The sequence below is a fragment of the Lichenostomus cassidix genome, chromosome 1 (genome assembly GCF_008360975.1).
Source record: "Lichenostomus cassidix isolate B80296 chromosome 1, HeHo_3.0, whole genome shotgun sequence".
Lineage (NCBI taxonomy): Eukaryota > Metazoa > Chordata > Aves > Passeriformes > Meliphagidae > Lichenostomus > Lichenostomus cassidix.
This window is the reverse complement of record NC_139479.1, coordinates 88,175,787-88,195,239: the sequence shown is the minus strand read 5'-3', so window position 1 is coordinate 88,195,239 and position 19,453 is coordinate 88,175,787. Positions and strand designations below refer to the sequence as shown.

Sequence of the window (19,453 nt, the reverse complement as noted above, 5' to 3'; positions counted from 1 at the left end):
GGATGTCACAGGGCACCACTGAAAAGAGCCTGGCTCAGTCTCTTTTACATCCTCCCTTCAGGCATTCTCTGGGCTGAGCAGCCCCAGTATGCTCAGCCTGTACTCAGATGAGAGATGCTACATTCCTTTAATCGTTTTTGTGGCCCTTCACTGGGCTCTCTCCAGTATGTCCACATCTCTCACATACTGGGATGCCCAGAATTGGACACGGGACTCCAGGTGCTGATTAGAGGGGCAGCACCACATCCCTCAGCCTGCTGACGGCACTTTGCCTGATGCAGTCCAGATACTGTTGGCTGCCTTTGCCACGAGGGTGCACTGCTGCCTCATCTGCAGCTTGTCCACTAGGCCATCCCTGTCCTTTTTCTCAGAGCTGTTTTCTAGAGGGATTGCCCCAGCCTATACCCACGCATGGAGCACTCTCCCAAGGTGCAGGACTTTGGATTTCCTTAATTTTTCTTCTGAGGCTCCTCCCTGCTCATTTATCCAGCTTCTTGAGACCCTTGCGGATGGCCACACAACTGTCTGAGGTCCACTCCTCCAAGTTTTTTATCATCTTTAAAGCTGCTGCTGTGTACACTTGCTCACAGCATTCAGCTCATTAGTGAAGAAGAAAGTCAGTTAGTTTTTACTGAAAATTCTTTAATGCCACTCAGTGCTACTGCAACAAACAATATTTCCCTATGGTTAACAAGTGATGGAACAGTGGAGGGTTGCATTTCTTGAATATTCCACAGTTACTTCTGAGGGGATTGTCATTAACAAAGCATCCCGTGGCAAATATCCCTTAGTGGACTTTTTCCTCTTTTAGGTGAATTATTTGCTACTGGAGGCTACATTCAACCACAAAAATATGGTAATTCTATTAAAGAAATCTATCTATGTTTTGGTTTCAAATTCTCTTTCTTCCTCCTTTGCAAACTCAGTAGGCAAGAAGCAAAATTAAATAAATATGCATGTAGATATGAAATACTTCTCTACATTGGAATGCTGGGCTGTCATAATTCATAACTTATCTCTCCTCGGTTTTCCATCTTCTGCACTAGGAGGACCATTATGCTGGGACAGGGAAGGATTTAAGCAAGACGTTTTCTGATTTCAGGATGGACTACAAGAAGGTTTTTGAGAGAAAAACTACAATTAAACAGGAAAGCTGGTGAAAGTTGAGATAGATGGGGGAACAGATGAGGACTGAGAAATTGTAAGTGTGAGTGATACACCAGGCTGGCTTGCAACAGGAAGTGCCTATGCATCAAGTGCAGGGCTTCTTCAGAGACTCCAGGAAAGCTGGGCAAAGCATGCCACTAGCCAGGAGAGATTCTGCACAGAAGTCCACAAATCCAAAATATTCTTACAGACACTGACTTGTCATACCCCCTCGCATACTTGTGAAATTTATGGCAGATCTGCAAGATCAAATTTTCCTGCACTTGGTGTGTTCTTGATATTGAGACCAGCATATCTTTTGTCCATTGCTTTTGTTAATCTCTTTAAACAAAAAAACCTCATGAAAATCATGAAAAATTATGGCCAGCTACCTGTTTCTAATAAGCAATGCTTAGTATTTCAGAAGGACATAGACCTTGGGAAAAATGGAAAGATGAGTTGAGAGCAACTCAGATTGCAGTTATATATGTACATGCACATCTGGTGCACCATGTATATTGCCTGCCCTTTTCTGAAACACACCTTTGATGTAACTTGTACAAGTGTGAAAAAGGGACTATGACATAGAAGCAAAGGAGAGATCTTATTTTTTTACCTTGCCCTTTTAAATGCACTGCTATATCCAGAAATATCTGTCATACTTTGGAAAAAAGTTAACATATTAGAATTGGAAAAGAACTGAAAAAAGCTGATTGAGTCTCTAGTCTCATGTTTACAATGTGAAGTTTATGGAGTTTAACCTATGTAGATGATGAAGAAAATGGAAAAAGGACCTGATTCATCTGTCCGGTATTCCAACACTTGAAATGACTGATTAAATGACCAAGGTGTGAAAGATCCTTTCTACTAAGAGCTCTTACTGGGGGGCCCAGAACTGGACACAGTGCTATAGGTGTGGCCTCACCAGTGTTGAGTGGAGGGGAAAAATAAAATCCCTTTACCTGATGGCAATGCTCCTCCTAATCCAGTCTAGGATACCATTAGCCTTTGTCACTGGTGTTCAGTTTGGTGTCCACCAGGATCAGCAGGTCTATTTCTGTAAAGCTGCTTTCCAGCTTCTCATCTCCCAACATGTGCTGCTGCATGGAAAGGAGACAAAGAAGTTGAGTTGAAAGAGTCAGAGTAATCAGGTTTCTTGAACATATATGAAAGATCCAGCATATAATACATTTGTACTGTGGAATAGAAAGGGACGGATTTAACAAAACATTAGGGGGAACACAAATTATGGCATCTAGCAAGAGACTTTGTGTGGAAACAAAAGCCAAGACAAAGCCAAGGAAAGAAAAGAAGATGCTCAGTATCCTATTCCTTTATCACTAGATAGATTCTTGAAGGAATTATCAGTAGCCACAGCTTCTATTGCTCAAGTTGCCTATGGCAACAGAGCATATTGTGAGAGAGGTAGAAGCTTTTCTAACAGATCAGACATCCAGAAGCAGAGGACCTTAAAACTGTGAGACATTCTTCCTTCAGAGATTTTTCTTTCTGTGACTGGGATATTGTGCAAGATCTACTGTCCAATTACAGTTTGGAGAGTGTCAGCTGAGGTTTGATCAGGTTGGATTGGTTGAAATTGGCAGAATTATGCTGAGGGATAACAACAGGTCATATGCCAGTCATCTTTGTCCAGCTGTATTGGAAAATATAATTTAAAATAATGAACCCCTCAGTAACAACTAATTCCTTTTTCTGCTTTAGTTCAGCCTGAGTTGGAGCCTATACTTAAAAGCCAAAGCTATTGCTTAAGATCTTTGAAATCATGGGAAAGCAGGCTAGAAGTGCTCAAGAGAGAAAACTATTCTGCAGACCTAAGCCTTTACAGAAATTCAATTAGACTTTCAATTAGACTTTCAACAGGGTAGGTTTGGGTTTTTTTTTCAGTTGGGTCAGTGGTTAAGTTCTTCAATATTATGTATGCACCCAGCGCAGAAAGTGTATTAAAACAACTCAGTACAGGAACATAGAAGGTTTTATCAATGAAAATACAAAAATGCTTGATCAGCATAACACACTGAAACATCAAACCCTGGCTTCCTCTGAAGTGATGCAAAGCAGCCGTTTGATCCCAGAACACAGAGTTAGGAAACATGGCACATACTTATCTTCTCATATCAGTTTTACCACTCCTAAGCTTCCTCTCTTGGGCAAAAAGTGAGTGGAAGTCTGGATTCAAGGGTATCACATCCCAAACACTCACCCACAGAGGAATTTTCGAATGCTGACTGTAGCTAGCCAGTCTAAAGCCCAACACAAACCCCTGCAGTGACTGTACACAGCAGAGGGAAAATACAGTTGTGTCTTATGATAACCGTACCCAGTCAGGCTACTGTGCTTGGGTCTTTATTTCTTCTTTCTGCTCCTTTTGCCCCCCCCGGAACGCTTGACCAGCAGTGGCCACGGAGCCCGAGCAGTCCTGGCGGCCCCTCTCCACCCCCCGAACTCCCTGAGGCAGGGAGCACGGTTTGAACTGACACGCCGGGACCCCTTGGCTTCCACATCAATTTCATTTGAACTCCACCTCAATTTCATGCCTTAAAAGCCGAGGCTGCGGCAGCGGCAGCGCGGGCTGAGGCGCGGGGTCCCCCTGCCGGCTCCGGAGGCCCCGGGACCGTGCGGGGCTGTAAGGGGACAGTGAGGGGACAGAGAGGGGAGTGTGAGGGGGCTGTGAGGGAAAAGTGAGGGGAAACTGAGGGGACTGTGAGGGGGTTTTGAGGGAGCTGTGAGCGAGCTGTGAGTGGACTGTGAGGAGACTGTGAGGGGGCATTGAGGAGATAGTGAGGGGGTTGTGAGGGAACTGTGAGGGAACTGTGAGGGGAAAGAGAGGGAGCTGTGAGGGGGCTGTGAGGGGAAAGTGAGGGGACAGTGAGCGAACTGTGAGGGAGCTGTGAGGGGGCTGTGAGGGGAAAGTGAGGGGACTGTGAGAGGACTGTGAGGGGACAGTGAGGGAGCTGTAAGGAGGCTGTGAAGGAACAGTGAGGGGACAGTGAGGAGGCTGCCATGAGGGCATGCTGAGGGGGCGTCACAGTGCCAAGGGCAGGAAGCAACACCAGAAGGCCTCTGGTCCCCCACTTAGACTCTGAACAGGGTCAGCGCTGAGGCTGGACTGGGCTGCCCAGGGCCATGTCCTGCCAGGTCCCATAAACAAAATCATGGAACCACAGAATCAATTAGGTTAAAAAAGACCTCTGAGATCACCAAGTTCAACCTTTGACTGAACACCACCGTGTCAACCAGACCAGAGCACTGAGTGCCACATCCAGGCTTTCTTCAAACTCCTCCAGGCATGGTGACTCCGCCACCTCCCCGGGCAGCCCATTCCAATGTTTAAGTCACCCTTTCTGTGAAGAATTTCTCCTGATATCCAGCCTAAACTGCCCCTGGTACAGCTTGAGGCTACATCTCTTTCTATCACTGGTTACCTGGGAGAAGAGGCCAACACTGCAGCTGGCTACAGCCTCCTTTCAGGTAGTCATAGAGAGTGGCAAGGTCTCCTCTGACACCCCTTTCTAGCAGGTTAAACACCCTCAGCTCCCTTTGCCACTCCTCATAGGACTTACTTGCCTGATCCTTCCACAGTTTTTTGCCCTTCTCTAGACTGGAGGATAGAAATGGCACTCCCTTCCAGGGGTTACCTTGTTGCTCTGCTGCTTGAGTGAGTTGTCTCCCAAAGGAAAACTTACATCCAACCTGAGCCACTCCTCTTTCAGCTTCTGGCTGCCATCTCTGATCCTCTCACCATGTACCACTGCAAACAGCCTGGCTCCATCTTCTCAAAAACCTCCCTGTGGGTGTTGGAAAGATGCAATTTGGTATCTCCAGGGCAAACAGAGGGAGCTCCCTCGGCCTCTCCTCACAATGTGAGTGCTCCAGTCACATCACCACTAAACTTGCACTTATTTATCTATGTCTTGCTTTCATTGGGGAACCCAGGACTGGACGCTCTATTCTAGAGGTGGTATGAGAAGTGCTCAGCAAAACACAGTAGTGTTGCTTTCTTTACATGGTCTACTGGCGATGCTGCTGTCAATACAGCCCTGGTCACCATCAGCTCTGGCCACCGTCAGCTCTTTCGTCATGAGCTACATGGACAGAAGTCATCTCACCAGCCTCTTACCCTTTATGCCTTTTTCCCAGAGCAGCTACAGTGCTTTGGGACATGAGGTAATGAGAGTCCGTGCATTCACTCTGCTCGTCTTTAATGTTGCACTGTAGTTTTCCTGTCACATCTCCCCCTCCGCTCAAGCCTGGCTCATGATCAATCCCATAAGTCTAGCCTACTCTCAAAAAATTCACTGCAATTTGCTTCATTCGCATTCTGGGACGTTTTCATGTAAAACTAGAAAAGTACCCAGAAGATACAGGGAGAAGGAGAATTATTCATGTGAACAGAACTCTGAGGCAGTCAGGGTGAAGAAAATGGCATGGGACAAGAAGGCTGAAGTTTAGAAAAGAGGGAAAATTAATTATAAGGTGTGTTTGAAAGTGTAAAGCTATTCAGACAACTGAATGCAACAGGAAGAATTAAATTCATCCAGACAAATGAGAATATGGATGATACCACATCAGAGACAGGGACAGAGACTCTCTAAGGGGAGAAGATCCTATTTAATGAAACTTGCAAACTGTGCAGGTGAAAATTGCAGCTGGTAGAAAGCAGTTTTCCTCTCAGAGAAATAATTAATAATTGAAAGTATACTCTTACTCTTAAAAGGGAAAATACAAAGAAAAAAAAAAGTATTTGTAAAATCTTGAAAAAATCTAGCCAAAGCATTTAATTTAAGAGTGCCAGTACAGTACAATCCAAACAAAATTGGGAACAGAATAAAAACATATAAAATATCAAGACAATCCTTTTTCATTCTTAATTATTTCCCCCCCACACACACGTCTAACTACAATCTTTGAAATTTGTTCTCAGCATTTCCGAGAGAAATTTTAAAAATTGGTTGAAAGTTTCTATTCTAATACCAGAGGCTTCCCTGCACTGAATGTTCTTAATGGGCTGATTTCAACTGACCCAAAGAGAAGCACTGGGGGACTGATCTACCAGTGAATAAAGAGGCCTGATAATTTTGGTTATCTAACATGGGTCATTAGATGTGCCAAGATCAGCATGGTGGATTTTAAGCTCCATAGTTCTGTACAACTCCATTGTGTACATTCTTCTCCATCAGCTGTTTCCTAAATGTTTTATTGGTGTGAATAAGTACAATTTCAGAAACAAGTAAGAATATGAAAGAAAGTAATACTGCTAAAAGAAGGAACGTCAGACAATAAAAGGTCTCCATGTGGCAGTACTGTGAAAAACCAAGAGGTGTAATATTAATCCTTGCAGTTTACATTAACACTCCACATTCTGAGACATGGAAATCCATTCTTTTACATGCCTCTGACGATTCCCAAGCATTTAAGTGAGTTGAATAGGGACCCTAATGTGAAGGCTCCAGCATCATGATTATTACACACCCACAATGATTCCCCCTGTGCAATGTGGAGTGGTAATGACAAAAGTGTTAAGCTGGGTAGGGGTGTCACAAGGACATTTTGAAAAGCATTCTTTTGCCACATTCCCTGGTGAGTTTAACATCATAAGGTAAGATAGTGTTATCATGTCCTCACATGATAACATGATGTTACAGTGCACAAGCAAAGGAGATGAAGGAAGAAGTCCTGTGATTGTAGAATTTTAGCAGCCAGTTTTTGCTTGCCCTGGACATTTTAGGAAGTAAGCTGTGGAGCACATGGGACTTAAAGACTTGGAAACATTGTGGTAATAATTTATTGGTTTTATATAAAAATGTTACTTATCTATTACTGATCTTCTCTGAGACACTTTGTATACATTCCTACTCTGGCAATACAAGCAGTTTTAACAGAAGTCTTTGCCTTGATGAGATTTGAAAAATACTTTCAAACCTCTCTCCTTTTTCTTCTCTTTCTGCCTCTCACAGGTACAGGAAAGAGGAAAAATGAAAGGAAAAAAAAGGAATGTCCCACTCATCTAGTCATGGCAGCAGTTCTGCATGTTTCAAGAATAGACAATATTCTGGAAGAAAGCCATCATTATCACTTGGGCTGTTGCAGTTGATACCTTGATTGTAGTAAGAGCATATTTTTTCTACTTTCACTGTAAATGTCTGAGTAATTTGAAGTGAAATAACAACCTATGTGCTGCTCTTGCAAGTTTTTAGGCCTCTGGCTCAGAAGCTAAACTCACTGGACCCTTCATGGACTTAGAAAACATTACCTGAAAGCCAAATTGCACAAGAAGCTTCAAAAATGTATGCAGGAAAAGCATACAGAGATGTACTGTTGCTGATTCAAGTGAGCTCCTTAAAAAGCCTCTTAATAAGTCTATCAACAAATACACATATTGGATACCAGGCAACTGCAATGGGTCTTTGCCTTTCTTTCATTTCCAAGTGATGTAAATACAGCCAGGTGATGTAAAACGTTTGCTTGTGTGAAAAGATGAAGAAGACAGCAGATCACCACAGGCTTCTGAGCATTAGTTAGGTAAACCTAGATTTTGGTGCAGTAGTACCTTAAAAGTAGTTCAGTGAGACAAAATCAGAAAAAAATATTCTTTTGTGTGTTATGGCAATACTGCTACTCAACATTCAGTGGGAAGATGCACTACTTTTATTTTAAGCAAATAGTCCAATAGAGCTGGTAGAAATGCAGTTTCAGGAAGAAGTGAGCTAGATTTTACACATAATAGAGAGTGCAGACTGTTCTGATGTGTATGCCGAGTGGTTTTCTCCCTGTGATTAACAAAAATACCTGTTATGAAGAGGAACAAGCTTACTGTATTCCTCCTTCTGAGAGCAGGGAGCAGCTGATGTGATTCGGCAGAGTGATAGAGCCACTCTTAACTAATCTGAAGATCTGTGAGAAGAGGCAAAATTCTGGAACTTCGAACCAGAAAATATAGCAGACCCTGGAAATGATCCTGCATGAACCAATTAGAAGAAACATCCCAGCCTCATCTTTGTGATGAGTACACATAGACCAGTAAAAGGAGGAGAACTTATGTGTATACGTTTGCATATTTAGAATGGGGGTGTTTTGTGCTACTTTACACATGAAAGAGTGAAGATGTTTGATTGAAGCTTCATTCTGTTCAGCAGTCTCTACATCAGAGTGCTAGGTACAATTGCTATCAGCAAAAGGGAGGTGGTTGCCCTGTTAGTCATCCAGCCCAATGTAAATTTAAACAAGGGGGATTTTTTTTTTTAAACTAAGTAAAATTTCTTGATTCACAGACCAAAGGAGGAATCTGCTACATTAAGTAATAGGAAAAAGAATTGCAGGATCTCCTACAATGTCCCCAGTGAGAGTTAAAACCAAGTCACTGATGTTGTGGACCTCTGCTACAGTAACACACTCCAAGAATGAGCTGCAACAGAGTCTCAGACACAAGGAAATGCACCGGGAAGATTGTTACCTTCAGTGAGGGAGCCATGTGAAAAGTCTAATTCTTTCTCTGTCACACTCATGCTGTGTAGGACCAACTCACTACTGAAATATCTGAGAAGGACCACAGCAATCGATTAACATTCCCTACAGAGAAATGGTTCAAATGAAATAAGGATGGCTGACTAGTTGAAAATTCCAAAAAGCCTATGTCTTGCCTTTGAAAGTAGATAGGAAAAAATAAAATGGCTGTTTCCATTAGCTACAATCTGATTTATAATCTGGCATAAATGAAACATTTCAGAAATAAGGAAAGCCTGGAATTGAAACAATGGAGTTAAATGGTTCCAAACAAGAGCTGAGAAAACACTAACTTTGAAACACTGAAACTGAGAAAAAGCTAACACAGAAGGCAGCGGTGAAGGTCCTGGTGTCTTTGTAGCTCTGAGGTTTATGTCAGGGCAGACACAGAAATTGGCATTGGAGTTACTTAGACATTTAAGTGTTTTATTTGTCAGCATCACTATAATATGCAAGCATCTCCCAAGAGAAGTAGCCAAGTACCGTCACAATGCAAGAGAACCAAAGCACAGAGTTAAGCAATTTGACTGAATTTGGACAGGAAGGCTTTCAAAGAGCAAGGTACAGAATCTGATCTCCTGAGAATCACTCCACTGTCTGATCCACGAGGCCATTCTTCCTTGTTGAGCCAACTACTCAATAACTGATCTCAGTCACTGTAGACCCCTTTTCCAACAGGAAATCCACATTCTGGGCTTTGCTTGAACTGGGTTAAAAAAGGATGTGCTTGTTCTGAATTGGATAACAAGCATGTTTGGGATCTGGGCAGATTTTGATCTGCAAGGGAAAAAGAGGACAGTGGAGGAAACAAGTCAAATCAGAGGCTTGAAGTTTGACAAATGTGGACTAAAGGAAGTATTGTTTTATTGGTTTAATTACCCTATATTCTTGACAGAATATGCTTTTGCACTATCTAGAGCAAATATCCCTGTTTGTCATTCATCCAAGTGAATACACGTAATCTTTTATTAATAACTTCATTTCTTAAACTAGTCATTGGCATTTCCATGGCTCCTGAATCCTAAACTATTGTACACGTGCAGTCAGTACACAGCAGTGTTAATAGATTTTCCATAGTAATCTTTTCATAGTTGCTCACTTCCCAGACACCCAAGGAAATGCATCACATCAGCAGAAGAGTGCAGAGACAGCTAGTGGGAAGTGCCAGGAAATAGGGCAGTAGGCAGTAGGGACCAGCTTCCTAACCTGATCAGGAATTTTTGAGCTTTACCATGCTGGGGACTACATAGCAACAGACACATTTCCTTGCAAATTATTTCATATCTCATTTGCAGGCCACAGAGAACAAACTTTCTTGTGTGCATAGCCATGTGACTAACTGATGCCTCCAGTAATTCCAGCTTCTGTTAAAAAAAAAAAAAAAAGCCTTCATGCTATCATCTCCTCATCTTACATGGTCAGGCCTCCTACACAGAATACCTACATCAGCATCTTTTTTTTCTGTGCTGGTCTTGCTGACCTGTACCTTTTGACAGCTGTTGATTAAAAAGCTACTTACCACCAGGTGATGATGTTCGTTACTGGCAAGCAGCATGCACTCCCAGGCCCATGTGAGGAGTTGCTTTTGAACACAGTCTCTCTTAAAACTGGTCATGGCTTTTCTGAAGTTACACTGTTTATCAGGAAAAGCCAATTCTCTGAAATCAGCCCTGCTGGTGAGAAAGTGCAACTCTTTATGAATTGACTCAGTAAAAGTCTGGGGAAGAAATTATGTGGTTATGAGATCTAAATTTAATATTTTCAAAATTAAGCATTCTTTTTCAACCCAAATACCTTTTGGTTTCCAAAATTTATGTTTTAAATTGTTTAAAAGATTTGTTTAAAAGTTATTTTCAAAGTCAGTGTAACATTTCAAATCTCCCCCATCATTTTTCCTCCATAGGATTTCTATTCACTATTTTTGGTAATCTTAGGGTCTTTGTGACACTTCAGGAAGAAGAGATGCTTCAAAATCAGACCTTCACAAAATCAAAAACTGCTTCAGACTTCTCTGTAAACTGCCTACCCAGATACTGCAAATCAGGCACTCTTCTAAAGTGGCTCTTACTAGGGCCTTTGACAATAACTTTGCCTATTTTCTGAACATCTGCTTGTGTTTAGTGTGGTTCCTTTAAAATCACAGACATTTGGCAACATGAATACGTTCCATCATGCCCTTTCCTGTAGATCACTTTGGTACTCTAGGTGTTATTCAGACTTTCTAGATCAAAGAAACAACCACTTCATATTTCAGTTCCAGGGTGGACAATACTGCAAGGACAGCCTGGTCTATCTATGCTATTTCTAGTTTCATTCCTGGTTCATGAGGGCAAGTGAAGAGATATGTAAGCACTTAGAAGCATAAATCAAATTTGAACTTGGAGCACTGACATTTAGTAGAAACATGGAAAAAAAGGTGGACAAAACCTGCTTAGCATTGCTGTTGTCAAGCTCTGTATCCAGAAAATAATTTCTTTAATACTGATGGCATCAATACCCCAATGTACAGTGTCCCAGGTGGAGACTTGATACTTAGGGCTCAGGGATGCAATCAGAGCCTGCAGGATGGCTAAGATTTCAGCAACAGTGCTGCTCCATTGTCTAAAGGTGTATGTTTTGGTACGTGTGCTCTTACAAAGGTGGGCAGAGTAGAGGTAGAAGTATCATTTCATCCATGAGAACACAGGACTGAGTGTTGAGTATCTCATCTTGAAAACAGGAATAATAATAATAATATTTCATTACCTGCATAGGTATCAGTCTCCCCTTTGGTAAATCACAGTACAAAGTAACCTTTTGATAGTCTTTTGGTTATAGAAAAGCTTAGCCCATTAATAGACAAATTTCTAAAAAAATTGTTTGGCCCTTTCAAAAATCAAATCCTTGATGTTGTAAAAGCAAGGTCCACAGAGAAAGGCACACTCTCTGCTTTTGCCAGCCCTTACTTTCTGATTGCATGGCTTGACTTTGCACCTAAACTCTCTGCACATTACTGTCCCTGATTGTTAGATAAGGTAATTTGTCCCCAGAGTTACGAAAACACTTTAGCATCCCTAGACAAAAGGAGAGGTACTGTGGAAGCCCAAAGAACTGTTTACATAAGTTAAAAAATAACTTTTAACCTTTGATCTTGAAGATCTATTTTATGTGTGCACCATATGCTCAAAGGCCTGACAGATTAAGCTTCACCTTTTTTCTGTGGATGCACTCTTTGACTTCACAGCCCTTATGCTTTTAGCTTGATGGCATCCAAGATGTTTCTTAGCAATCATATTCTGCCAGCAACACACATTCTTTGCTCTTCAGGATCTGGGAAATTTGCTGCATTCCTCTCTTTTCCACAGTGCTCTTTGGAGAAGTTAACCTCTGAAGAAACCCAAGCAAACAAACAGAAATCCCACAAGCATAAGGGATTTGCAGCATGTTGAAAATGCATAGGGGTGGAAAAACAACTCTGTAGCTGTCAGCTGAACCTGATCCAAATGATCTGATCAAAGATGATAACTCGACTTTGTTTTGTGCAAAAAGACCTCTGTTTATACATCGGGTGCACAACAAGGGGAAACCATTAGCAACATGAAGTAGCTGGCCTGGAATGAGAAATGTGATGGCTAGAAGAGAGGAACAGCAGCCTGCAGAAGAAATTCAGTTTTTGCAAAAAAGTGATAAGGGAAATGGTATGGAATGTGTAAGGTTTATTTCAGGGCAGATATTCTTTAACTGATACCTTGCCTCTAATATTTGATTTGGGGAATGTTGTAGGCATATGAAAGAGGCAGATATAGAAACAGACATGGCCATGAACACCTTACCTAGATAGTGACAATGCCAAAAGAGTCTTTTAAAAAGAAACTGCCCAAGCCTAAAGGTCACAAAGAGAATGTTAACATGAGGAAGGTAGGAAAAAAGACAGCAGCCTCACAGTGAAAACTGTGAGCTAAGCCACTTGAAAGTACAGAAGCAGGAAAGGGAAAGTCAGATTCTTTCCATCCTCTCCTAATATCTGCCTTTCCTGTCTAGCAGTCAACAAGCAATCACATCACTCAGCACTGTCTCAGTGATGACTTGATCTCATAGCCTAATGCATTCAGGCCTCCTCTCCATCTCTCCTTCCCTGGTTCCAGGCTGCCTGAGCAGGTAAGAGCAGCCATCCTCAGTTGTACTAAAGGTCCACTTCAGAAGGCAGCATACTGCCTCTATAGACCAGTGACAAATGCTGAGGGAGGGAGTAAATGAACAGTCCAAATGTAGTTCAACTGTCTCCCAGGTTCTAGAATCCACCAGTTCTAGTCCTCCCTGAAAGCCAAAACAGTCCTGGGGAAGACATTGAAATAGCAAACTTATCTTTTGCTTTTTCCAACTCATTCATGATTTGTCAGACCTCTACCATAACATACCTCAGCTGCCTCATTTCCAAGCTGAGTAGCGTATTTAATCTCTGTCTGTACGTAAACTATTCCAGTTCACTGACAATCCTTACTCTTTTGTACCTCTTCTAGTTCCAGTATATCCTGTTTTCAGTGGGAAAGACCAGAGCTGAGGACAGCATCCAGGATGTAGACATGACAGGCTTTCAATCTTCACATGGCGTCTCCTAGCCTACCACATTCAACAAGAAGCTGAGAGGTAAACAGCTGGTAGCTGAGATGCAAGCAGTTGTAATCAGTGTAAGTCCTCTTGTACTGTATAAGTACTTCTAAAAACAAAGAGTAAAACAAATAAAACTGACTACCATTAAAATAAAAAGAAAAAAAAGCCAATGCAAGTTACAAAATTTTTGCCATCACCCAAAACAAACCAGCAGTAGAAAAATAAGTTTGAAAAATGTTACTAACACCAAGCTACAGTGCCAAATGTTGTCTTCTGTCTTACAAGATGATGGATGATGGGTTTGTTTCAAACTCAAAGCAAAATAAATTGGATTCTGGGAAAAGTTAAAAAATTAATAACTACAGTATCTTCTGAGGGCTGAAAGTGCTACTAGAAAAGCAAACAACTCAAAGCAAGCACAAAGACTAAAAGAGAAGGAAAACAGTGAAAGCAGTAGGTGTGACAACTACTGATGGAGAACTATGCAATAATGAAATTAAAGAAAAGTTAGAATACTAATATTTTGACTCCAGAATACTTAGAATAGTTTCAGGAAGCCTCAAGGAATTGAGGGATGCTTTCAGGCCACTTTTTATAGCTATTTCTTCTTATTCTGGCAGATTCCCTTTCTGTTCCTATCCAGCCTCTTTAGTCATAATGTAATGATAACAGTGTTTGTGGGCCTGTGTATGATACAGGAACAGATTAAACACATACATACTTTTAATTTTGATTCTTTAATGAGATCTATTCCCTAATTTCTTGTTCACCTCCACAGCCAACCATACACAACAAAAAGGGGTAAATGAGTGTTGGAGTCAGAGGGAGGCAAATAGGAATCCCTTAACCTTGTGGCTCTACTAGGAGCTCCATTTTCTTGGAGCCATAGCTTCAGACACAGACAGGTGATAAATTAGATTCATCAAGTATCTTGTTAGGCTCTTTCTTATTGACAAAAATCCAGAGCTATTGGGGTCAGGCCCTTTTATTTCAACAGTGACTTAGTTACTGAAACAGCCACTGGCAGAGGAGTGGATGTGGCTGTGGAATCAGTCAGTTAAATAGGCCAGTCACTGACAGATAATGAAGTAAACAAGATTGTGCCAAGATTTGTTACAGACAAGTGGACCAAGTTACAGCTGGTAAGGTGGAAAGGTTTACAAATACCCAGCACTAAAAGCCTATGGAATAAATCAATGCCCAGCAGGACAGAGACTGTTGGCAGAGTTACTAATTCTTTTAACAATCTGCAACTTATCTTTGCAATACTGAATGAGGATATTAATTCGAGTTGATTCCTATTTACAAAGGAGAGGTAATTCTTAACCAAGTGTGGTTTTGGAGCAAAGAGCTTTCCAAGAAGCAAAATACTTCCTTAGTTGAGGCATCTTGTCATGGAAACTATGAAGACTGATGTAGAAAAGGAATGTAGTAGGACATATAGCTAAACACAATTACCTGGTTTTCCCTTGCTCTTCAAACACAATGTCAATATCAACCAAAACATGAGTATTTAAAAGCCAGCTAGAAATTTCTCATTGTCTATAAAAGCTTGACGACTCACTCTACCCAACAAGCACATTCTAAGGCATGATAAGGGTGGGAAATGGTATGACAAAAAGTAGGTACAATACAATAGCAACAGTTTAAATTACTTTTTATGCATTTAAAAAGAAACACAATGTACTTTCTGATCTACATTTTAGATATCATATCATCCCATTAGCAGCTATGACACAGAAGACAAGAGGAGATTAATTATTTCCTTTCCTTAATGACTAGCTTTATTCAGTAATGACTGAATAGTATGCGTGACCATTTCACAGGAAAGCAGAGGTGGTTAATGAGAGCTTCATTAAGACTGATGATCAAACAATACTGTAATGAAAGCACAAATTCAGAGGCTGGGATATTGTAAAGACAGAAGAAAGTGTTGTGAACATATAATTTGACCTCTGTAATAGAGACTTCTGGATTTGGTGTTAATGTCCTGACTACTAAAAAAAAAGCCCTCCATTTTAAATAGAAAATATTTTGAATGAGTAATTGCTGGTAATCGTTCTGACCACTATTTTTCAGCAATATTACCAAATTTACTTGATTTCAAGTCTGAATTTGCAAAAATTCAGATTCCAGTAAGTGGAATCTGGGCTAGGCGCCTGGGTGTAAATGCAAGCAAATGGGTATCTCTCTGTATCTGAGGAGTTGAGAGCTTACCCATCTCTTTCTGCACAGCTTGGAACATTAAACAGGTAACCAGATAACCAACAGGTAAGGTTATTTGCTTTTTCCCTTTTACTACCAGAAAACTGACTTTGGCTATGAAACTGAACTCTATGTACCACTTTGCCCACCACCATGTTGGTACTGAATGGCTGTGATAAACTCACACCTCCATCTTCCTTTTCACAAACTAAACAAATCTGTCCCTTTCAAATTTTCACTAAGGCGTTTTTTTCCAAATCTTCCATCATTCATATGTCCTTTTTCTTGCTCATCTCCAGTTTTAAGGCCATCTGTCTTAAAGTAAGAACACTTGCACTTGATGCAACATTCCATCTGTTGCCACAGTAGTGCAAATCAGAGGCAGAAGATCTCCAGTTTACAAATTAACACTTTTCTGTGAAGCATTGTTTGTGTGAACCTGATATTCATCTACACGTCTGCTGAGCTGTCCAACTGCTTTCATTGCAGTTGAGGCCTAAGCCTTAGTGAATACATGCACAAATGTCAATGGGTGTGAATTTCTCATCTCATTTCTCACTCAACATCAGCTATCTGATTATTAGATTGTTGTGAGTGAGTAGAAGTGCAGAGGGAAGACTGATGGCATTTTGTGTGAATCTAAAAAGATATGGAGAACTACATTCATCCTGGTTTTAAGATTTCTTTTTTTCATTCAGATTTTAAGGTCCTGGCTGAAATATCTTGTTTAGGAGCAAAAATTGCCACATGCTGACTCTTTATTCCATAGAGAACCTTCAGAGGGACGTTCAGATCTTTTGATGGGGCCTTATACTTCCAGTTACCTCCTGTTATGTGTTATACAATAAGTATCCTAAAGGATCTGCATTACATCACTGCTCACTCCACCAGTTCTTCATCTGTCTATTGTTATTAGATAACAATAGGAGACAGTAACTAATTTACAGAAAGGCAGATCCCTGTGGTTTATGTGGAGCATGCATTAGCATTCAGTCTTTACTAGAGTAAAAACTTTCACTTACAAAGATTGTAAGGGAAAAATAGCTATTAACCTTCATCATCAAGAATAATTAACCACAACAGCAGCTAAATTTATGATTCATCTCAGTTAATGTTTGCCAAGGCAGATAATACCTGAACTGACCAAAATCAAACACAAAACTCACACCCAGCCAATCTGTCAAAATCTGCTCACATCTGCAATCACATGAAACAGAACTGACTCTTTGGATAAATCACATTTTAAGATTATAGTTCGTGTGTAAGCTAATTAAGATTTTTTTGTTCTTAGAAGGCTGTTTATTATTCAAAGTGCAAATTCTCTAGGAATGCTACAATTTTGGGACAGATTGTATGTGCAACTCAAAAGTGGAATAGAAATTACGAGAGAAAATAGCTGGGAGAGGAACCCAAAAAAGCAAGCATATGTACATATGGCTAGAAATCTGTCTGAAATGCAGGACTTTAGTGACACATTCTCTTAACATAAGAGCAGCAGACCAGGAAGGATGGGAGCAGAGGAGCTGTGGGAGACATGAGAGAAGATCAAGAGGGTTCCCAAGAGTAAATGACCACCTATGGTTCAGTTTTCACCTTGAAAATTTTCAATACCTACATATGGGTGCTCCAAAAGCCCTTCTAAATATACAAGGGAAAACATTCCTGAAACTTCAAAGAAGTCTTCTGATTTCAACATATTTCTGATTTCCGAGTTTGTCTGTTATCCTATAGTGTAATTTTTGCTTGGGTTGTCTGTGCTGAAGAGATGTTTGGAAGCCGCCTTTGAGATTTGATGGTTTTCCATCCCAACATTTCACTAACTGTGACTAACACAAAGGGAATACCATTTACAGACTTGCAGACTTAATAATCACTATTGCCTCAGGCAGATGTGCTGCTTTTGTGCTTCAGGCTAAGGTAAAGACGAAAGGGAATGTGTGCAAGTTTTTTCTGTAGCTTACCTGAACAAAACAATGGAAATATAGAGAAGAAATATAGACGTGAAAATAAAGGAAAACAGTGAGGGAACTAATATCAGAGGGGAAAAAAAAACCAGAACAAGCAAAACAAAATTGACCAAGGAAAGATAAGAAAATACAGGAGGAGCCTGAGTGAAAAAAGCAGACAGCTAGACACTGTAAAATTTGCCTTCAGTTCAGTTATTGTGCTAATGTTGGCAAGCTTCATCCTCAGTGGCCTGTTTTTTCACACTAGTTCTTTCTTTTCATTTTCTTTTCATTTATGATCAAACATAGACATTGTTAACCACACTGATTCTTAAATAGTTGTTAACAGTCTCTGGAGTTGAAATGAGGAAAGCAAGTTCTGCCTCTTGGACTATTTTTTGGAGCTGGCAGCTTTCTGGTGCAGATATCACGACATCCACTTTGACTGCCTCACATCTGGAAAGTTTCCTTTGCAATCACAAAATGTGGACATGAAACTGTTATTTTATCCATGGCTAGCTCCTGAAGCACGAGATGACTCTGTCATGAGGGCCAGCTCATTAAGCTGCCCCAAGTAGACCAAGTGTGACCTATAGATCAAACCAATGCAGGGACTGGGTAATAAACAAAGGAACTGCAATAGTTATAAATAACATCCTTAACAGAAAATTCCTTGCTGAAGAATTATAACAGAATATGATTTTAAGAAGAGTGTGCTTGGCTGTGTTTCATAGAGGGACAATGTTCTCTGTGTGCTTCTGCTTTGATATTCAGCAAATACCTTGGAGATTTTGTTTTGGTTTTTCATACTCCCCAGGACAGGATATTCCAGGGTAGGGTTGCTCAACAAATAACTGCTCAAATGATATTGCTTAGGCTGCTTGCATCTGCCAGAGTAACCCTGCCCAGCTGCGCAGATCCTTTTAAAAAATCTAAGGAGGTAGAAGAAACATTTAAGGATAACCAAATAAGAAGTGCTGTGCCTGAAAAAGGAATAAGAGAACAAAGAAGACGAAGAGGGGAAGGAGTAAAGAAAATGTGAAAATAAAGAAGATGAAAAGGGAAAGGAGTAAAGAGAATATGAGAATGGTCATCACCAGCTACTTCCAGATCTGTATACAAGGAACATAGACCCTCACCAAGAGAGTAGAACATTTCAAAATTAATTTGGAGGTGGTCCTGGAAAATGTACATGCAGAACAATTCTGCAATGGCAGCAGGGGGGATGGACTGGATGTGAACTTATTGGGTCTCTTCCATCTCCAGTTTCTATGAAAACAGTCACCATTCTTTAGCAATATGATAAATATTTAAAAAAATCATAGATACAAACTAAATAAAACATATTAAATAACAAGTGCAGCCAATTTAATCATGACTTTTCAACTTTTTAAACCAAGACAGCAGGGAGGAAGAAGGAACAGGCTTGAGATTTTTAGTCCTCTTTGTTTAAGGCTAATTCACATAGGACACACCTTCATGAGACTTGTTCAATAACATTTGTGGAACTGGGCTGGAGTTGTTGTTGGATTGTTCTCAGTCCACAGGGCTGCTGGTTTTATCCAATGCACACTGGGTGCTGTCTCTCTCTAGCAGCTTTTAATTCAGATTTTGCCTTGTTTATGTTTCACTCCTAGCTGGACCAGTAGATTTCATTTGGGGTAGTGTAGTACCAGTCTAATCCTTAAGCATTTAGTAACCAGAAGTTGATTCCTTTCTTCCTTCCTGCACTGACCAAAACAACATAAACTGTCCTTCAAGAGCAAATCTCCTCCTCTGTAAGGGATCCATGTGTTGCAGATACACAAACTTCATGTTCCTCAGCAGGGGGAGAAAAATTTTTGGCTTGAAAAACATAGAACTCATTTTTTGAGCACGTGGTGTATCTGCAAAGTCTAGCTGCAGCAAGGGGACTTGTGTTCCATGGGACAGCCACTAGACAGTGATATAGCCACATCTACATAGACAAAGCACATCAGCTTCACACCCCTCTAACAGCCCAAATCTCTCTCTAGCGTTTCCTTCACAACCTAGCAGCTCAAATT

The 19,453-nt window shown here is 40.8% G+C and overlaps 1 long non-coding RNA gene across 1 annotated transcript; it reads left to right on the top strand.

Moving 5' to 3' along the window:
* Positions 1 to 4,091: 4,091 nt before the first annotated feature.
* On the top strand, positions 4,092 to 18,729 carry LOC146445209 (uncharacterized). The gene is made up of 4 exons (XR_014854057.1): positions 4,092 to 4,635; positions 7,128 to 7,271; positions 13,167 to 13,334; positions 17,194 to 18,729. It is a non-coding gene; the product is annotated as an uncharacterized LOC146445209 (long non-coding RNA).
* The last annotated feature ends 724 nt before the right edge of the window (positions 18,730 to 19,453 follow it).